Source organism: Rhinolophus hipposideros (genome assembly GCF_964194185.1).
Source record: "Rhinolophus hipposideros genome assembly, chromosome: 6".
In the NCBI taxonomy this organism is placed as follows: Eukaryota; Metazoa; Chordata; class Mammalia; order Chiroptera; family Rhinolophidae; genus Rhinolophus; species Rhinolophus hipposideros.
The window spans coordinates 64,049,450-64,071,623 of record NC_138052.1 but is presented as its reverse complement, the minus strand read 5'-3'; the positions used below and the strand labels follow the sequence as shown (position 1 = coordinate 64,071,623).

The following is a 22,174-nucleotide window of genomic DNA, read 5'->3' as shown; positions in this document are numbered from 1 at the left end:
GCAGATTAAGTTGAGGATTCCAAATGAGCAAACTGGGATTCTTAGGGTAAATTAGCTAAATACTTACAGGTAAACACTGCCGTAGACTAGGTGTGTAAAATGGCCACCCATTAATAAAAGCAGACATCAGTAAAGCTTCCATACCTGTCAAACATTTCTAGCCAATGGGCAGCTAAGAACCAAGTCAGGCAGGCTGTGCATTGGTTTGATCATTTTGAGGTAAATGCACATATGTTTTCTTAAGAACATCCTAGGCATCTGAATGGCTGATGAATGTATGGTTCCCAAACTTGGCTGATTTTCAGAATGTGGGGATGTTTTAAACACACCAATTCTTTAGTTCCATTCCAAAATCAATTAATTAGAATTTCAGAAAAGTGGAGTTTTAAATTTTACTTATCTAAAACTCTCCAAAATACTGCTCTAAACTAAATGACTCAAAGAATTTTTCTCCTCCCTAAATGCTGTAGGGCTCTGTATAGTCATAGTCACTGTATATTAAAACACACTTAAAGAAAATATATTTTTAAAACATTTTGTTTTTAATATTTGCTGATGCCTGCGTCTATAGTTCAACATTATTTTTAAAGTGATTAGTTATCTTGCTGTCAATTATTTTACTCTGAAACAATTCACATGGGCCCCTATTTTTTTTTCTTAAAAAGTTTTCATTCCCCTAGTTTCTCATCTCTTTAATAATCATCTTTAAGTGACATAGTTCCATTTAACAAGTGCAAAACTTTAAGAAATGAGATAATTATAGCAGCTAAAAGTTACTGGTTGCTTACTATGGGCTTAGTCCATTTGTATGCATTTTTTCTCAGTTCTCTTCAAAATAAGCCTAGGAGTAGATTCCATTCTGACCTCACTTTACAAAGAGGAAACTGAGTTTTAAGGTATTTAAGTGGTAGGGCCAAGATGAAGGTATGAGTAAGTAACTAGAGGGTGTTAGCAATTAAAATAATGTTTTCCCTTGTAATGTCTGGAATAATGAGATGGTCAAATTGTGGGCAACTTAGATCCAATGACTCAAGACCTACAGGGTGAGAGTTGGTGACAAGGGAGATGCCTGCAGCAAGCAGTGGCGAAACATTCAGGCAAGCAGTGTCACTCCTAGTATTCTAGCAAAAGTTCGTATCTGTGGTATGAAGGTAGGCACTACAAGTTGATATGGGCAAGGCTGGTGGCGTCAGAAAGATTCATCAGCCATGGCAACTGGAGTTAGACAAAGAAACTCAGTTACAAAGGGAACAAAGAGAAATGCAAGGCAGAAACTCAGTCAGCTAGGAATGGAGTATCAATCAGGAAAATTAATCCGGGACAGATATGGGAGAAACTGAGAGATACCCACTTGCCAAACTGGTGTAGAAAGCCAAGCCTTGGTTACAGGGGGCTGGGACAAGTGCCTAGATCTCAGAAATAAATTACAAGGTCAGAATGAAACCAGCCTCAAGGCTGACTGGATGCTGAATCAGTTAGCTTTTGGCTAAGGATACTTGTACATCTCAGCCTAGAGACAAGATTAGTACCAAGATGTGGAATAAGGCTGAACCTCCAGATGGGGCTAAGTGGCCATAGCTGTGAAGATTAGAGGGCTACAGGGGGCAAGAAGCCAAGAAGATCATTATACTTCCCAGGCAAGAATGAAAAGTTGTTAGCGTTTAAATAAAATGTACTTAAAATGTCCAATGTAAGCAAGAAGGAATGGTGCTGAAATGATAAGCATATTGATTTTCATTTACATAAATACCTTTGTACTTTAATATATTGTATTTTGTTATGACTATGAAGGGCAGATTGGAAAGAGCTGAAGGACACAAGAATAAAGCAATAAATGAAATTAAATAGGCATGGAATAAAAGAGGCTATAAAGTAAGATAGGAAGCAATAGGGGAGTGATCTGACTCTCATACAGTCAGCTGTTGCAGAGGAGCTTTGCTGTGCTATTGATTTTGGATGAAACCATGCCAGGTCCTCTTGAAAACATAAAATACCACATATGCTGTGTGACAACCAAGAGTACAACTCAGTGTTTTAGATTATTTTCTCTTTTGACACCAACTAAACAATTTTATGCCTACATATTTCTTCAACCCTGCAGTATGAAGTAATAACAAGTTATGAATAAATACTACTGAGGGATAGTGTTATTATTGTATCTGCAATATTAAAACCAGAAGGTAAGGGGGGTGTGGGGGTGGAAGATGAGGGTAAGGAGGATCAAATATATGGTGATGGAAGGAGAACTGACTCTGGGTGGTGAACGCACAATGGAATTTATAGATGATGTGTTACAGAATTGTACACCTGAAATCTATGTAATTTTACTAACAAATGTCACCCCAATAAATTTAAAAAAAAACAAGGGTGAAAAATTAACTTGTGATCTTTCTTTAACCCTGGCCAATGAAATTAATATTTTACATTTCACCACAAGGACTAAGTCTAGTTATTCAAAGGTCTTCAAGTGCTTTCTACATGATGGTAAATCTTTGTTAGAATTAAAAAGCTGGTACACAATCAGCTTTTCTTATTTTCATAGTTACATGGATGAGTTTTTGAGTTAAGAACTGAGTCACACTGGACATGAGGAAAAAAATAACAAATAAAATGGAGAGGAGTAAGGAGAGTAAAGGGAAAGGGGAAAAATACTAATTAGAGGATGTCATCGATAAATCATATCCAATGACAACATTTTAGTGAGTTTATTTGGAAAAAACATATGGTATATACACTCATATATGCCTCTCACTTATGTGCCATGATTTTATTTAAAATTTATTTTTCTTGTCTTTTTTTTCTTCTTATGGAAAACATCAAGGCTATAAAAGTCAGAAAATGGCTAGGTTTTCTTAATAGGGAAGAAAGACCATTGCTACAAAAAAAAAAAAAAATTCCTCAGTTATAGGTATTTATCTAAGTGTAGGAAAGGATGAATCTCCCAAAAGAGAGAATTAAAAGTTCATATGAAGTGGTCCACACCACAGATATATCAACTCTCATGTGAGGCCTCCCTTTATTTAGGATGGACCTCAAAAATAATTGGAATGTCTGTGCACAGGGATGTGTTTCCTATTTATGAGGCAGGGGTTAAGAAGAAATGAAAAGAAGGGCTTAAAAGATTGTGTCTCTTCATATCTAGACTGAAAAAAAGTCAAAACTAATACATTTATACATTAAAGAGACTCTCAAATACATCCTGTCAAATATAATTTATAAAGAAAAAGAATGGCTTATAAATAAGTCAAACATAATAAAATTGACTCATTGCAAAGTAATAAAGCCCCGTCTGATAGGACTGGGAATACCAATTTATGATTTTGGCAAATATTTCTGATACTTGGTTGATTTTAGAAACAGCTTTATGTTCCCTTAGTTATCTTACTTGGTAAAGTATTTCAGTAAGTTCAAAGTAAGTCAGCAGTAACTCTTTGCACTGAGAAGTACTCCTAAGAAGTAATTAGACTAGGACTTTCTGTTGGTCTTGTCAATCAGCAGTAGTTTAGAGCGCTGAGGTAGATATTTGATTTAATATAACAAAAAAGGCATGTTGGTAGCTGGGTCTGGTCATAGAAATGGCTGGGGAGGAAATTGGCTACATGCCTAACATTTCCATGGTGTCAGGATAGATCAAGCAAGGGAGCATAGGGTTAAGAGCAGATGCAGCTGGATGACAAATGACATAAACAGACAACTTAGATTATTATGTGCGTAATAATTTAAAGTATTATGCTTAAATAATGACTTAAAGTATTATGCTTCTTATGTATGCGTTATAGTTCCTATTTCCATTTTAACTTTGCTCTTGTATTATTCTCTGCGTGTTACTCAGTCTCCATTAGCAAAATCATATTGGCTTAAATGCTAATAATTCCTCAATAGTCATTCATTTTATCTTTGAAACATTAATAATGCTTTCCAGTTTTAGTGCATAACATCCCTGCTGAACTGCAATGGTGAGAAAGGAGGAAAACAAAGTAGTTGCAGTAAAATGAGTTCATAAGAGAAAAAGAATGAGCATCTATTTTTCTTTTCTTTATTTCATTGATGTTCCATAACTGAAATAGGGTGTATGGGGTTTGACATTCCTTTTGTGTCTCTTACAAAGACACTTTAGTTTGAAGTCTTCAACATCTTGCTCCTTTGATCTGAGAAGGCTCCTTGTCACTCGGAAAACTGTGTGTTGCTGGCATCATTCCCACCTTTAATGCATTTTGGACTGTGGAGAATCATGAATATTTGAAGCTGGGCAATAGCCACGATGATGCTTGGCACTAGATTTCACCATACATATAAGCAAATTAGGCATTAGTTCCTGCTGACTTTAGTACATTTGGATTAGGAGTTTGATGGGGAAAATTAAGACACCTCTGAGGAAGATATAGAAAATTATTTCTTTTAAAACTACTACTGAACTACAATTGAACACAAAGATTGTATTGCAATTGGAAAGTTTCCAATTGTCTTCTACCAAGAAAAAAAAAAAAAAAGATCAGTTAGGGTTGTATGTGGGATGTCTAAAGAAGAGGATGCTGATTAGTCACAAAATTTTAGTGAATTAAGAGTTCATTCAGTCTTCCCCCAGGGTGTTTCCCTTTTATTTACTCCCTTGGCTCTCGTGCCTTAGAACTGCAAATGTGGTTACCATAATTAAGACTGGCTTATAACACATGAGTTTGCTCATGGAGAGAATGAAAAACACACACAAAAACAAAAACAGAGAATAGACCTGGTCTAGAAAATCCAAGGTTTTTGTTGGATGTAAGGCTTTAGGAGAAAGCCTTTCCAGTTCCAAGATTCCTGTAGTTGAGATACTGCCTCCCAGGAATTGCCTCTTGCCATCAGGAAGACAATGCTCTCTCCTCTGAAAACTGCTGCCATATTTTCTGTTTATATAGATGAGTGGAGTCTTAAGAATAAAAACACCTCTCTTTCCTTCAATGCTTCTATTTGCCCAGAACGTTTTTTTCAGAGACAGAAGGAATCTATAGCTCTTGATTCAGGAAAACACACATCTTTCCATATCCAGAATTTCAAGGGAAAATGCCAACATTTTAAACAAATCCTATGTCCCGATGTACACATTTGATTTGTCAGTGTTATTTCCATCTTTTATATATTTCTTCACCTATCTTAATCCATTAAAAAGTTTACTTTTAAAAAAAAGTCGCACAATGAAATGACATTTACAAATACAATTATAAATAGGACTAGTATCTGTAACATGGTCCGTACAATGGCCTGTGCCAAGAAATGCCATGTTTGTGACCCAAACTTCCCTCTTCCAGTAGCTGCCAGTAAATAGTCAAATCTACAAACTACATCTAAACCCTTTGAGATACTTAGAAAGAGATAAATGGATGACAGTGCCACTCAAGTGTATGACAAGCAATTCTCCCCGCCCCCCAAAATAACCCCACAATTAATCCACCCTCCAAAAAAAAAAAATAGTTATGCTTTGTGAAAGGTAGAACTTAAAAAATAAAACTGAAATTTGAAAATAAAACATGGTCTTTAAAACAAAGGCTTACCTCAGATCTTCTGCACTACTGGGCTACTTCAAAAGGAATTGGATTTTCATGTAAGTTCTAAAGAGTCTTGAATTTTTTCTCATAAACTATGCTTCAAATGTCTAACTATCACATAGTGATTAATGTAACTTAATTAGGCTGTGATATATACAAACGTAGATCTGGTGTAGAGTACCAAGAAATACAGGAATAAAGTAGTCTAAACTTTAACATGTTTTATATGTTTTACTAATTTTTATTTAGCTTATGCAGTATGAATCATGTAACTTCCATTTTGTATAAAAATAGTGAAATACTATATGAAGGCAAAAGAAATCAGACAAAATAAGTACAGACTGTATTTCTGTCACTAACTTAACTTTTTTCATTACTTGTTTTGCTTTTTCCTTGCTTTAAAAAATCTTGCTGTAAAAAAAGAAAGAAAATCTTGCTGTAAACTATATCCTGCCTTACATCTCCAGTGCTCACTCACCAAACCCTCACTCTCAGTTTCCTCTGCAGTTTTCTGGGTCTCAGTTTCTAATATATTCTGAGTAAGGGATTCCTGTCCCTTAGAATCAGGGAGTACATGCGCCATGTTCTAGCATCCTGGTGTAACATCCCAGTCTTGGAGATAAAAATATGACTCTCATTGTAGTTATCAAAATAATGAGAGAATTTTCAAAAGTATATGTTGGGAAACATGTGGCAGGCACCATTGTAATATTTACATTCATGGAGCCATTTAATCCTCCCAATAATCTTATGATGTTAGACACATTAATAACTTCATTTTACAAATAAGGAAACAGAAGCACAGATAGGTTAAGCAAATTGCCCAAAGCCAAACAGTAAGTGGAAGACTAGGATTTGAACTTCCTGAGACCGACTCCAAAGATCATGCTCTTAATCACCACTTACTATCTTCCCATATATTTAATGACATAAATTGTGTGTGTGTGTGTGTGTGTGTAGTGTGTATTAAGTGTACACACCCATAAACTGCATATATCTAACAGAATATAAAAGCAAAGATGCTGAGTGCCACTTTGTGATGAAATTCACTACTAACAAGTTCACATTGTCTGTAATGCCCTTGAAGTATTGTCTTTCCCGTTAAGAACTACACCTTATTTCTTTGAAGGCTGTTTGTTTTTGACTTGTTTTTTAAGAGATAGTGAATTATTACCTAGGGAGAATATTAGGTTATTATAACTGTGTGTACCAATTAAGTGGGAAGGTTATAAACCATGAGGTTTCAGAGAAGAGATATATCTTCACCAAAACCTGGCTAGTTTGGTCCCTTCAACTTCAATTTACTTATTTTGAAATGGCAATAGCAACCCTGATTATGGACAAGCATAAATATTATTTATACATTATAACTAGTGATAAGTTTCAGATTTTTACCCAGAAAAGGGGCAGATAACACAGCTTTTAGAAACTGGCCATTATAACACTCCCCTTTTCTCTCATGCTGGTGTGCCATTATCAGCAATATTTCAAAGGGCTACACAAAAGGCAGAGCATTGAGAAACCCCAAAGAGCAAGGGCACTGCTCAGTAAGCCATTTGCTAAACAAGGTGGGATTCATTCCTTAATAAATTGGGAATAGTTAATGGGCTATGTGCCCCTTTCCAAGTGGCAGAGGACAGTTTATTACAAATGCATATTCTTGCTGCAAGAATAGGAATTAGGAGATATCGAGAAAGAGGGAAGAATCACCAAATTAAATGGCAAATAAATATGGCCCATATGCCAGTGGGCTTTAATCCCCATTTAGTGGTAATGCTACATATTTTTATTTAGCACTTAAAAATATGATGTCAATCCTCTCATATCCCCATCTAATGTATATTTTTTGATGGTTACATTAAAATGGAATTTGTTACGGCCTTTTTTGATTTTAAAAGTTGTACATGTTTATCATAGAAATTTGAAGACTAGAAATATAAAAAAAAGCTCTATTGAAATGTCATCCCATCATTCCAAACTAATTATTGTAAATTTGGAGGTATGTTTTCCTCCCATGTATGCTTGTATGTATGTATGTATGTATTTCTAATGAGTCTAATATTTTACACATCAACAAAGCCTCACTCGAAAATTTTACTTAACCTTGAGGCTGAGTTAGGAGAATGTTATGAATGCTAAACAAATTTATGAATAATATATTTCTTTTTGAACATAATTTCTGTGGCCCAAATTCTAATTATTCTTTCAATTTTTTTCCATTTCACAAGAGTAATGAATTTGAGGGTACTGTCCTCACATTTGTGATCTAAAAAATTTACCGAAACCTGTCTTCTCTAAGTTTACATTAGACTTTTTTTTTATTAACACCAAGAGACTAGACAGTATGTGTACTGAAAACATTTCCATTGTCTGTTTCCAGAGCATTCATAATAAGTAGCTTTCTGAGGTATAAGCATTATTTACTGAGAAACTGTCCTTGCAAAGGTGTTTTAAATTGGGTAGAAACTATTTCTGGTCTTTGGTGGTTTACTTCCAAATACTCATATATTGTATGTGTTGGTTCATCTAAACAACAAATCAGCAAGCCATCCTCAGCAGCTCACATCCATCTGTTCCAGATACATTCCCCTAACAGGATGTGCAATATCTAGTACAAGACTGAACAAATTGTAAGATTATATGCAACACCACTCGAAAAACCAATACTGCTGAAGATCTATATGTTTGTTTAAATAAAAAAACAAAAACAAAACAAATATCCATTTTGTTTAGTCCCCCCAATGCAAAGTAAAATTGGATCCATTCATCCCTTCATCACTAAGCTATGAATGAAACAAGAAATCTGAACAATGCCCTTGGGAAGGGTGATCTTCCAAGGTTGTTTATAACAGCTCTTTTTTATTCGTTGCAGTCTTTTCCAAGTCTTTGACATAACAGTTGACTCTGTTCTCTGCCCTCATCCTAAAATGAGCTTTCTATAATTAAAATAGTATTATCCAGGGTAATAAAAGGAATGCTAGGTCTGAACTAGCCATATTAAGAGATGTATATCGGCGAGAAGTGCATAACAATTGGGGGAAAAGCAAAAGTAAGAAATCAAAAAAAATAGCTTCACAAATCTTGTTGATTCTGTGGAGCCAAGAGATTAGTGAAAACGTCACTCCAGCACTCCGGACAGCAGACAGTGGGCCCTGTGCACCTTGTCTTCGTGGCCTGCGGCTGCTTGAGGGCTCCATGTGCCCACGTGTGCCAGGCCCATGGCAGCTGGGACCCACCAGCGTCCACAGCATATCCTCATCGAGCCCTGCTGCCCAGGGAGAGGGAATCCCCAACCAGCACGCATGCAAAAAAGAACCCAAAATTCCTGGCCAGAAAGAGAAAGTAAAGAGGATAACAAGGAGGACAGAGAGATTGAGGGAGAAGAAGAGGAGGGAGAAAAAGAAGAGTCTCCTGGTGGAAGGCAAGAGAGAAACGGAAAAAGTAGAGAGGTTGACAATGCAAGTCTCTTTACAAAGAAAGCCATTTACCATTGCACAAGGAAAGGGGCAGAAACTTTGTGAAATTAAAAGGATACATTTCCTTCTGAATAAGAAGAAAATGGATGAACTCAGAAATCTACATAAACTACTTTACAACAGACCACTCACAGTGTCCTCATTAAAGATGAATCTGGGCCAGTTCAGTGGCTTTCCATTTGAAAGAGAAAGTACCCAGTACAAAAAGAAGGAAGAAACATACACAAATTTTAGAAATGCCATGTTAAAGAGCATCTGTGAGGTTCTTGATTGGGAGTAATCAAACAGTGAACTGATGAAGATAATCTTGAACTTCTTAAGTACCCAAAGGCTTCTGGCAAACCATTGCCAAAATCTAAAAAAACACTTCTAGCAAAGACAATAAAAAGGAATGGGACAGTTCTGAAATGGCAAAGAAAGCTAAGCAAACCAAGTGTCTTGAGATTCTGTCAGATGACTTGAGCAGTGCTGAAGATGAAAAGAAAAACAATGAAGAGACTTCAGAAGAAAAAAAAAAAAAGAAAATGAAGAGGAGCCACCAAAAAAAAAAAGACTTACTAAAAGATAAAAACCTACACAGCAAGCCACTTCTGAAAGTAAAAAAAAAAATCTGTTAAAAGTGCTAATATGAAGAAAGCTATAGCAGCACAATCAAGAAGTATCTAAACAGTTAAAAAAAAGAAAGTGAATCTGACGATAGTTAAGATGATGAACCTTTAATTTAAAAATTGAAACCTCCTACCGGTGAAGAATTAAAGGAAACAGTAAAAAAATGATTAGCCAGTGCAAGCTTGGAGGAAGTTACAATGGCACAGATTTGTAAAAATGTACATGAAAATGATCCTGCTTCTGATTTAACTGAAGGAAAGGTTTTATAAAAACAACTGTTAAAGAGCTAATTTCCTGAGATAGAAGACAGAAAAAGATGACTTATTCCATGGATTTCAACATCTGATTTACACCATTATACCAGCAAGAAGAATGTATTTCCTTTCCTAAAACCTTGCAAGCATTGTTGGTAGAACTTACTGCTGACTTTTTTATCGTGGTGTGAATTTGAATTAGCCATTTTAAATTGCATGTCTGTGCAGTTTTTAGTTTAAAATTTTGCATGGCAGTAATTGTTCCTTGCTTTTATGTCGTATTTTGGATTTCTTTTTATAAGGTCATAGATTCTTGAACTGTTGTGATTTTTAGTACACTTAATATTAGCTTGTTTAAGACATACTTTTAATCGATTAGAACAGAAACTATTGTAACTGCCATTTATACATGCAGAGATTATTGCAATATTTAGTACATGAAATATTTTGAATACATATCTCTCTGTCAGTGTAAAAACTCAGTGACAGTGTGTTCATCATGTTAAGAATATACAATCTTCAGCTGTCCAAATGACTAAATTGGAACTTTTCTCCTGCATGTGTATATGTGTCAAATTGTCAGCATGACAAAAGTGAGATGTTAGTTTTGTATTTTTAATAACAAATTTATTGTATATAAAGTGTTTTTTATTTCTTTTGTGCAGATCAATTTTTAAACTCATAGGTAGATATTTTTACATTTATAAACTAGAAAATGTCAGTGTTCAGCCAGATGGTATCACGAAGCAGTGAAAGTCAGAATTTAGTGAAGAAAACACTGAAGGAACAGATAGTTCTCTGCTTTGCCTTGAAAGTATCATCAATTTGTAGTTTTACTGTTAACTCTGCAACAGTGTCTGTAGATACATTTTATATTAAGGATAGACTAAAATCAACACATCAAAAGTTTAAAAAATTACAGAAGAGTGGGATTAGGTACAAGCACATTTGGCTTATAATAAATGACTGATTTTTATTAACTGCTTTTGCCCATATAAAATGCTGATATTTTCAGGGAACCTGGCCACCTTTATAAGTACGCCAAAAAGTACCAGGAATAATGCCAGAAATAATGTGTAGGTAATAGTGAGTATCTCTGACAAAGTATTTCTCAAAAGTGATAATGGACTTATTTTTAACATTTGTGGAACTAGAGCTGTTGGGTTTTAAATTTTGGCCAATCTGAATTCTGGGTTATCAACATATGGACCACCCCTGAATGATACTAATTTGTCTTTTAAATTGACTATTTAATCAATTTATTAAAAAATCTAAATTTGAAAGTAAAAACTTCTGCTTATGAGAGAATTAGGCCTTTAATAATCCAACTGAGTGTTTAAAATAAAAATATATTTTCATCATAGAACAGAAATATATAAAAGTATGTTGACTGTTAACAATTATTTTCAGTTTTGACATGTTTCTTGGTAAAATTGTTAAGACATTAGAGAAAGGTACACTTAATAAAAATGAATGGAATAAATTAAATGAGACTTAAGAATTGGCCTTTGATTTTAAATATTTAATTTGTTCCAGTAAACCTTTTCAATAAAAATAATAAATCAAAAATATTAGCTTCACATTAGCAATATTAGTGTTGTATTTAGAGATATCTACATAAATGTGGTATTTTAAGACATTCACATATAGCATCAAATTATCAATTATGACAATTAAATAAAAATAATGGTTTTAATGAAAGTATACAGTTTAATTTCAATTGAATATGTTTTCTCTTCTGTAGCAAATTATTGATTAGAGAAAAATAAACTGCAAGAAGCTGTCTGCAATGCAGCGACACTAGACAGTCAGACTTAAGGAAAAAAATAAAAAGAAGCCCTGTATCAATCAATATATCAGTATCTAACATTTTTGTGTAGAGTTACTACATGCTCAGGGAACATATTATGAAATATTGAATTCGTAAGTCTTTTAACAATTGTCTTTTTGTAATTATGTTGGAGGAAGTATTTTCCTTTTGAATCATGCATGGCATGATGGGACAGTCAGATGAAAAGGAAAAACTTCTAACATATTGAAAACCTTATACTTTTCAGACTACTTTCTTCTCTCTTGTGGTCCTCTGGTATCTCTATAATGTAGGTAGATTAGGTAATGTTATCATAATTTTACAAATAAATATATGAAATCCCTGAAAGCTTAAGGGTGATCAACATGCAGCGAAAGAAAGGGCTCAAGTGACTCATGCCACTATCTCATCAAAGCTACCAAAGAAGAGATTTAAGAGAGAGAGAGAGAAAAGAGCTGGCATGACACAGTGAAAAGACTACTAAACTGCCAGTTCAGAAAAATGAGTTCTCATCTTGGATAAAATCACATTTCTTTTGGCCTCTGGTTTTTTTTTGTTTGTTTTATTTTGTTTTGTTTTTCATAGATTAGATTACATAGATAGATGATAGATCTACAGCCATATTGTAATATAATTCACACAAAACACATTCATTTAAAGTATTCAATTTAATGCTTTTAATATATGCACCAAGTTGTGCAACCATCAACACAATCAATTTTATAATATTTTCATCACCCTAAAAAAAGTCTTGTAGCATTAGTAACCCCTCTTCATTTCCCCCCAAGTTTCTCCTCCTGCATCTGTAGGCAACAACTCATCTACTTTATATCTCTATAGATTTTCCTATTCTGATATTTCATATAAATGGAATCATTCAACATATGGTACTTTGTAACTGGTCTTGTTTCACTTAGCATGATGTTTTCAAGGTCCATGTTCATTGTAGCATGTATCAGTATTTTGTTCTTTCGATTGATGGAAAATACTTCATTGTATAGATAGATATACAACATCTTGTTATTCATTTATCAGTTGATTAACATATGGGTTGTTTCCAATTTTGGGCTATTCACATAATGCTGGTACAAACATTTGTGTACAAATGTGTATGTGTATGTGTGTTTACAAGGTTTAGTCTAGGCATATGTTTTCATTTTTCTGGGATATGTACCTAGATGTAGAATTGCTAGGTCAAATGGTGATCTCATGATTAACTTTTTAAGAAACTGCCAAACTGCTTTCCAAAGTGGCTACACCATTTTATATTTCCTAAGTAGTGTGTGAGGATCCAAACTTCTCCATATACTTGCTAATACTTGTCATTACCATCTTTTTGAGAATTATGATCCAAGTAGGTGTAAAGTGGTATCTAATTGTGGTTTTGATTTGCATTTCCCAGATAGCTACTGATGTTGAGTCTCTTTTCATGTGCTTGTTGATCAAATTTTTATTGAGTTATTTACCTATTTATTATTGAGTTGTAAGAACATTTTTATAACATATTATAGGTATATCCTTTTACCAAATATATATGATGTGCAAATATTTTCTCTATCCTGTGGAGTTGTATTTTCCCTTTTGTGATTTTCACTTTTAAAGCACAAAAATTTTGAATTTTGATGAATTCCAACTTGTTTTTCTTTTCATTTTTCACTTGTGTTTTTGGTGTCATATCTAGGAAGTCTTTGCTTAACTCAAGATCACAAGATTTACTCCTATCTTTTCTTCTGCATGGCTTACAGTTTTAACTCTTGTATTTTGGCCTCTGATTCATTTTGAGTTTATTTTTGTGTATGGAGGGAAGAATGAGTCCTAAATTATTTTTGCATGTAGATATCCAGTTATTTCAGTACCATTTGTTAAAAAGGCAATTCTTTTTTCATTGAACTTTTTTTTGGCAACTTTGTAAAAAAATCAATTGATCCTATATATGAGGGTTTATTTTTTGAACTCTCATTTTGTTCCATTGATGTATACACCTATCTTTATGTCAGAACTAACTCCATTTTTCTCATAGGTAAAATATGGGAAATAGGGTGATGGTCCAGATGATTTCCATGGTTCCTTTGAATTCAAACATCATCTAAGATAGGAGCAGAATTACTTTGAGCTATAAAGACATACTTCACAAGCATCCCCAGTGATCACAGTGGTATTGTTCCTCTTTCCCCTTTGGCCTAAAGTATCCACTAAGTCATTTTTATTTAGAAAAGTTGGTCTACTGTGTCCAGAGGGTAGCATTTACCACTCTATATTTTAACCCTGATATAGAAATTAATATAAATAAGTTTTCATATTGACTAGTCATCTGTTTAGAAAGCAAGGAAATGGGATGTTCTTTAAAGGATTTGAAGCAAGAGTGTGAAAAGTAAAAATACAATGAAGCTATTTAAATAAGAAGAAAAAATTGAAGGGTTGAATAATAAAACAATGTTGAGGAGAAGAAAGAAGGAAAAAGGTAGGATAGCAAAAATAATTATAAAAAACAATCAAATTAAGAGAAGCTGCTACAATTAATCAAAAACACTAACTCCTGGAATTCAAGGAAAGAAAGAAAAGAAGTGATTCTTGTGATGTAATTTCCCATGAAGACATACAGATGGCCAACAGACACATGAAAAGATGCTCAACTTAATTAGCTATAAGAGAAATGCAAATCAAAACCACAATGAGATATCACCCATTAGAATGGTTGTTATCCACAAGACAAGAACTAACAAGTGTTAGAGGGGATGTGGAGAAAAAGGAACCCTCACACACTGCTGGTGGGAATATCAATTAGTACAGCCATTATGGAAAACAATATGGAGATTCAACAAAAAAATTAAGACTACAATTACCATATGACCCAGCAATCCTCTTCTGGGTATCTACCCAAAAACTTTGAAAACATTTATTTGTAAAGATATATGTACCCCTATGTTAACTGCAGCATTATTCATAATAGACAAGACATGGAAACAGCTGAAGTGTCCTTTGATGGATGATTGGATAAAGAAGATATAAGACATAGATACAATGGCGTATTACTGAGCCATAAAAAATGATATATTGCCATTTGCAACAACATGGATGGATCTTGAGACTATCATGTTAAGTGAAATAAGTCAGATAGAAAAGGACAAGAACCATACAATTTCACTCACATGTGGGATATAAAATGGAAAGCACTAAATGAACCAAACCAAAGAAACAAACAAACTCATAAACACAGACAACAGTATGGTGGTTACCAGATAAAGGGCAGTGGGGGGGAGGATGTAAAGGGTAAAGGGGTTCAAATATATGATGACAGAAGGAGGCAAGCCTTTGGCTGGTGAGCACACAATGCAATATACAGAAGACGTATTATAGAATTGTACATCTGAAACTTACATGATGTTATTAACCAATGGTACCCTAATAAATTTAATATAAAAAAGAAAAAACAACTAGTTCATCAGGAGATACTGTGGTAAGTCTGAATGCCACCCAAATTTATACTGTATGCCTTTAATAACATTTTGAATGAAATAAAAGACAACATCCTTAATAACTAGCTTATAAATTATATAAAATTATTTATATTGGATCTTAATGTAATATATTAATGATAAAATTCTAAAGTTGAAAATTATATCTCTGTAAAGGTGATTCTCTGTAAGACCTGTATAATGATATCCAGATATGTTGTTGTTATATTTGACTAAGTACAGAGTTAAAACAAGAGGAATCGATGGCAAATGTATTTTAGTCTTTTTCTATTAATTATAGTTATCTCAACCAGAAATTAGGCAGAACCCCTAAAATATTTCATATGAGTCTTTAGGATTATAATTCCTTTGTACAGATTGAAAAACTAAGCAGTTGTTGAAAGATAATTTGTTCAAGCAGCAGAGTAAGGAAGAGTGCCAGTGATCTTGAGATGGTCCTAGAACATAAGAGATGTGGTTCTTATACAAGTTTGTGAAAAATGGGAAAACATTTTTCAGCTTTTTACAGCAAATATGCCTGTTTTGATTGTAATTAGTTAAATGATTAAAAAATAGAAAAGAGAAGCAAAGAGAAAATATGCAAAGTAATAGATCTTAACATAGGGCTTAACGATTATATTTTGGATTTAGAATGCAAAATGTAACTGAGATATATGTATATTTACTATCAATTCTGTTCTTTCTATTTTGACTCAAATAATCCATAAATAACCAATATTTTGGTAGATATATTTGACTATATATTTTTTAATGTTCATAATGGGATTTATAGTCTTATATTAGTATAATTAGTATAATCAAGCTTCTGGAAGTTTTAATCCACTTATTCATCTATTGTATCTTTTCCGCCCAATTTTTGTTTGTCCCAACTCAAAGTACAGTTTCAAATTTATTTATTTATTCATTTATTTTAATTTTTTGTTTATTTTCCAGTTAGACTTGACATATTAGTTTCGGGTGTACAACATAGTGAATAGACATTTATATACCTTACGAAGTGATCACCCTGATAAGTCTAAACCCATCTAGTACCCACCATACTTAGTTATTATGTTATTTATAATATAATATAACACTATGTAACTAATATAATATAACACTATAGAATATAACACTATAGAATATAACACTATATTCCATATGCTGTGACTATATTAATAAATAGCAATTTGTACTTCTTAATTTCTTTCACCTTTTCCCCCCATCCCTCCAAGCATCCTCCCATCTGGCGAGGGCCAATTTGTTCTCTGTATCTGTGAGCTTGTTTCTGTTTTGTTTGAATTAGAGGGGGAAGAAATCTTAGCATTAGTCATAGAACAACACATAGTAATGACATAGAGTGCACGAGGGCAGTAGGCCTGCAATTTTAAAAAATGTAATTTAGTTTAATTCCAATTTTGCTGCCTAGAACATTGGCTAGAAGGTTTGATGTAGAACATTGTGGATATTAAAAACTGTAGCGTGCAAAGTTGCTAGTTAGGGAGAATTTCTTTTTAACAGAAAATAAGACAATACAATGGACACAACAAGTATCTTAAGTATAGAAAAGGTCAGTGTCCACATGAGCTGGGATGATTGAGTCTGAAAGGTTTGAGAGAATAATTTTAAAATAACAACTAAGTTATAGTGAGCACTAACTTTGTGCCCTGCACTCCTGTGAGGGCTTTGCATTAATTAACTTATTTAACATTTGCAAGAAAACTACAAATTAGGTACTATTACTATTTCAGTTTTAAATATCATGAAAATTGAACCACAAAGGTGTTAAGTAACTTGTTTCAGTTTTCTTAACTATTAAGGGTCAAGTCCAGATTTAAACCCAGAGGTCACACTTTTGTCTATTTGGTGAACATTGTGTTCCACAAAACTAGGGGCACAGTGGAGAATTTGCAAGACTTGGAAGAGTTTTGCAGGTGTAAAGAAGGGGGGATCAAATATATGGTGATGGAAGGAGAACTGACTCTGGGTGGTGAACACACAATGAGATTTATAGATGATGTAATACAGAATTGTACATCTGAAATCTATGTAATTTCACTAACAATAGTCACCCCAATAAATTTAAAAAAATAAATAAATTAAAAAATTTTAAAAAAGAGATTTGCCAAAATGTAAAACAATGCCACTCTTCACACTATTTTTCTTTTGAATATGTACTTATTTTCATTAATATACTATTTATGTTAACATACAAAAAAAAAAAAGGGAGAGAAATTTCCTTGGGGAAACAGAAAGATATGTGTGTTTATATAGCATGCAAGTCAAGTGCCTCATCTATGGAAGTCAAGTGCACCATCTCTTTTAATTGTTTACAACAGTTCAATGAGTTACATATTATTCTCTTCCCTTTATATATAGAAAGAAACTAAGTTTTGGGGAGGTAAATACTATTAACATGCCAAATGTAATGTTGCTAGGTAGGTAGTTCTTGAATTCAATTTCAGATTTTTCCCAAATATTTTCAAGATCCATGCTCTTTTCATTGTGTAATGCTAGAGGGTAGATGTTAAGGTAGAATTAAGGTAGAGTTAAAGAAGCTGTACTTTCAGAGGAAAGAGTAGCTTATGACTGACAGTATGTATAGTACCTGAAGAATTGGAATAGTATCCATAGCCAAATGATGGAAGACATGATTGTCAAGTGTATCAGTTTGGGTAACACTAAATGTTATAACAGAGAAGTGCCAAATTATCAGAGGTATCACACACACACACACACACACACACACACACACACACACACACATTTAATTCCTGCTCTCCTCACAATTTAAGGCAAATGTTCCTAATAAGGCAGTTGTACACATGATCTTTTAGGAACCGTGTTTTTGTCTTTATCATGGATCTGCCTGCCCTTCTCTAAGTCATTGAAGTCCTATTCATTATTTAATAGAAAGGAAAAGAAAAAAGAGAAGAGAGAGAAGAGAAGAGAAGAGAAGAGAAGAGAAGAGAAGAGAAGAGAAGAGAAGAGAAGACAAAACAAAACAAAACAAAAGATCATACATGGGAGTTTTTATTGGCCAGTCTTGGGACTGGCATTCCTCACTTCCTCATATATCACTCTGGCCAGAACATTTGTTACATGTAAGGAGGAAGAACCCGGTAATGAAGTTTGACAATTGTCCCTGAAAGAAAGAGACATTGGAGTCAAAGAAGTTGTACAGTAGCAATAGATATGTGTTTAGTGCATATGATGGGTCATGTTCTGTCTGTGCCTTGGCAATAGTGTATAACACAGACAAAACTCACACCTGTAAAGATCTTATATCCTGAGGAAGTTCCAGACCAAGAGGGTGACATAGACATCCTAAGAAAGAACAGACAGGGAGATTGGTCATCAAAAAATAAACAAGTAAAAAGAAAGGGAGGGAGGAAAAAAGATGATTTCAGACAAGTTTTTAAAAAAGAAAACAGGAGTTCTGAGAAACAGGGTCCTGGGAGAGGGTGATGCTATTTAAGATGTGTATTTAAGGAACACCTCTCTGAGGATTGTCATTTGAATCCAATAGCAAGAGAGAGCTAGCCTCACAAATATCTATAGAAACAGAATTCTGAGCAAAGAGAAGCCCTGGTCCAAAGGCACAGAATGCAGAAGGGCTTGGTATGCTGAAGGAACTGACAGAAGATTCGTGTGGCTGGAGCCCAGAAAATAAGAAAGAAGGTCTTAGATGAAATTTAGAAGGGGCCTAATCATGAAAGTTCTTGTAGGCCTTAATGAAGAGTGTTGATTTCATTCTAAGTATGCTGAGAAGCTTTCAGATGTTTTCATCTGGTAGTGAAATAATTTAGTCTTCCCCACTCTCACTTCCTCCTGAAGCCTTACTAGACCATTCCAGAACATCATTATTGATGCTTTCTCCCATATCCCAGAGCATTTTTGCTTGTTTCAATTATATTAGCACCTAGTTATCTTGAAATGGGGATACATGATTTCCTCAACTGGAATGTTACCTCCTGGAGAACAGAAACTTATATTTAATTTGCGGCTCCCTCAATAACAAGCAGTTCCAAGAAAGCACTTAGGTCCTGAGTAAGTGCATGGACAAATGAATGATGAATAAATAAACAGAGGAAGGAATGAAAAATAGTTAAAGGAATAGAGAGCAATATCCTCTTATATTTAGAGTCTGCAATATGTTTTTCACTTTTGCTATGAGCCATGCAAGCACAGTGGGTGCATGGGGAAGAGTTCGGTAACCACTCAATTATGAGAAGCGAGAGATTAGAAAAAGAGGCAAAGAGAAATAAAGATTTTTGAGGCTGAGTGCTGGGAAGAATAATGGAACAACTTTGGAAACAGGGATCAGGAGGTAGAGTCAATTTGGAGTAGGGGAGGGAGACGGTGAGAGAAAGTTATGTTCTGATTCAGCTGATAAAAGGCAGAACCAAGCAAAATACCCAGTAGGCAAGTAATTAAAGGTTAAGTTGTGTGGTGCAGACAGAAAGAGCTGCAGGAGTTCAGAGAAATCTAATAAAGAAAATGGATTTGGGGCTAAGGAATGAGAATAGACACTGGCCTAGCCAAAAGTTAGACTATTGGGAAAAAGGACACAAAATATTTACTGAAAATAATGTGATTTAGAAATAAAGGAAAATAGAAAGATATCAGTATGTATTAAGAGGCAAGAAATTGGAAATAGACCAAAGGTGGGGGGGGTGGGCATAAGAGCTGCTATCCTCCACTTGTTTAATTAAAAGATAAAATCACTGCCCTGCTGCTGACTGAATACTTCTATTTCCCACCTCCAGAGTAGGAGAAATAGGACTGTGTCACAGGATTGTATTTCTTGGTTCCCTTGAGGTTGAGGAACCTCAGGTGTCTAGTTCAAGACCTTGACCCATGGCTGAGTTTTTGATTGTTAGTGCAAGTCTCTGCCGAGTTCTTTCCTCTTTCTGGTACAGTAACCAGCAGTGTTCAAGTTAAGTGACTGCTTCATCATCCTGGGTCTTTGGGTGACAGGTAACATGAATAAGAAATAGATCTTTGTTGTTTTAAGCCACTGCGATGCTGAAGTTGTTTGTTACTGCAGCATAACACCTTATCCTGACTGATGAACTCAACATCAATGAGGAAAGGTAAATGTGAGTGAGATAGATTCCTGAGATAGGAAACAGTGGAGAAATTAAGAGTCATTAAAGAAAGCAGAGAAACAAAGTCGGTAAATGGCACTGACTGCTATGACATGAATATACACCCTCCCCCACACAAATTCATATGTTGAAAACATATGGTGGTATTAGGTAGTGGCATTAGGATGTGGGCTTTTGGGAGGAGGTCTTAAGGGGAGAGTCCTCATGAATGTGATTAGTGTCTTTATAAAAGAGACCTGAGAGAGCTAGCACACCCCTTCCACCACGTGACTTTATAGCAAACAGAGAGCCATCTATGAAGAAACAGACACTCACCAGACATCAAACAGGCTGGCGCCATGATCTTGGTCTTCCCAGCCCGCACAACTGTGAAAAATAAATTTCTGTTGTTTAGAAGCCACCCATACCATAAATACCAAACCGCATTTGTGTTGTAGCAGCCCCAATGGACTAAGATTCTCTCCAAAGGTGTTGTAGTGGGGTAACCCTGGAAACATAACCACAGATGTGTTCACCTCCCCATCCCGGCTCCACCCAGAGATAAGTAGGAGAGACCACCTCCTTCAGGGAGACTGGTGAACTCTTCCGACTGGCTGGCTGTGCCACTCTCCCTGCCTCCTCCTCACAGCTAACATAAATTAGGTTGACTTGCCTGAGCATTAGGGAGTTGAGAGGCTAGGTAGAGGTGCTTCCACATCTCCAGCATCACACTGCCTACGACAAAGGAGAAAAAAGAACCAGTTAATCAGAAGCAAAAGCATAAAGTAGGACAACAGTTTATAAACAGGGATAGCAACATGCTTGATTGGCTTCTGACGAGAAGGATATATTTAGGAAGATAAATCCAAGCTTACAAGAATAAAGCAGAAATTGATTTTCCATGTGAGGCCTACAAATCTAGAGACCGGTAAAAAGAAAAGAGAACAAAAAAGAGGTAAATCCATTTTTGTTCCTACAATGTGCAACAGTATTAGTGAGTTGTTTTCCCGTGGAGAAGTGATGAAAAAGGTAGAAGGGAAAGGAAATGAATATCTTTTTTAGCTCGGTATTTCACTACTTGTAGTGACCTAATTTTAAATTTGAGGAATTATACTTAAAAATATATTTGAGATAGTGTTTTGAATATTTTAAATGAAATTCTAAGATTCATTGTGAACTTTAAATAGGAAATAATCTGTTGTATTTATTTTTAAAACTCAAAATCATGCTTTAAAAAGAGAAAACTTTTTTTTTTTTCTTTCTAAAAGAGGAGAGAGAAACAAACTCGTAAAACTCACTCTGTTAGGAAATTTCTTTCACAAGAAGAGAATTTTCACTGCCTGACAAAAAGACCCCACCAGAGGAAATACTCAATTGACCATTGAGCTGGACCTAAATCACAGGTGTGTGATGACCACACGATATCAAAGTCAAGTCTAACAAATCTGTCTCACTCATTGACCAAATCCTGGTGGTCATATTTTAATAGACAAAGACATGCTTGGATGGATGGAGGGATAGATGGATGGATGGAGGGATAGATGGATGGATGGATGGATGGACAGATGAGTGTATGGATAGGTTTATATAATGAGGCAGCTTGGTATCTTAAGAGAGCATAGACTTTGTGTAAAACAAACCTGAAAACAAAAAAAAGGGGCCTCTTGTGCTAAAAGCAGTATAATTAAGGGCCCAGATGCTGAAGTCAAATTGCCTGACCTTAAATTTTGGTGCTGCCACTTACTTCTGTGTGCTCTTAGGCAGGCTCCTTAACCTTTCTGAAGCTCCATGTTCACATTCACATAAAGCAAATTTGGATATCTATTATTTGAGGGTGTTAGGAAGATACATAATAACTATTATCATTAACCTCAGTTTTCTTTGAATTTCTTATTTTAAACAAATATACCTCAAAAGTGTTTCTATTTGCCTTTTTCATAAAAATTCATTATTCA

General features: G+C 34.7%; 1 protein-coding gene and 1 pseudogene across 2 annotated transcripts in view; both read left to right on the top strand.

The window, feature by feature from the left end:
- Nucleotides 1–22,174, top strand: part of TMEFF2 (transmembrane protein with EGF like and two follistatin like domains 2) — a 231,445-nt gene that overhangs the window by 125,829 nt on the left and 83,442 nt on the right. The gene's annotated exons all lie outside the window — the stretch shown is intronic.
- Nucleotides 8,641–9,908, top strand: LOC308498880 (protein DEK-like; annotated as a pseudogene). The gene has a single exon. The product of its transcript is annotated as a protein DEK-like (transcript).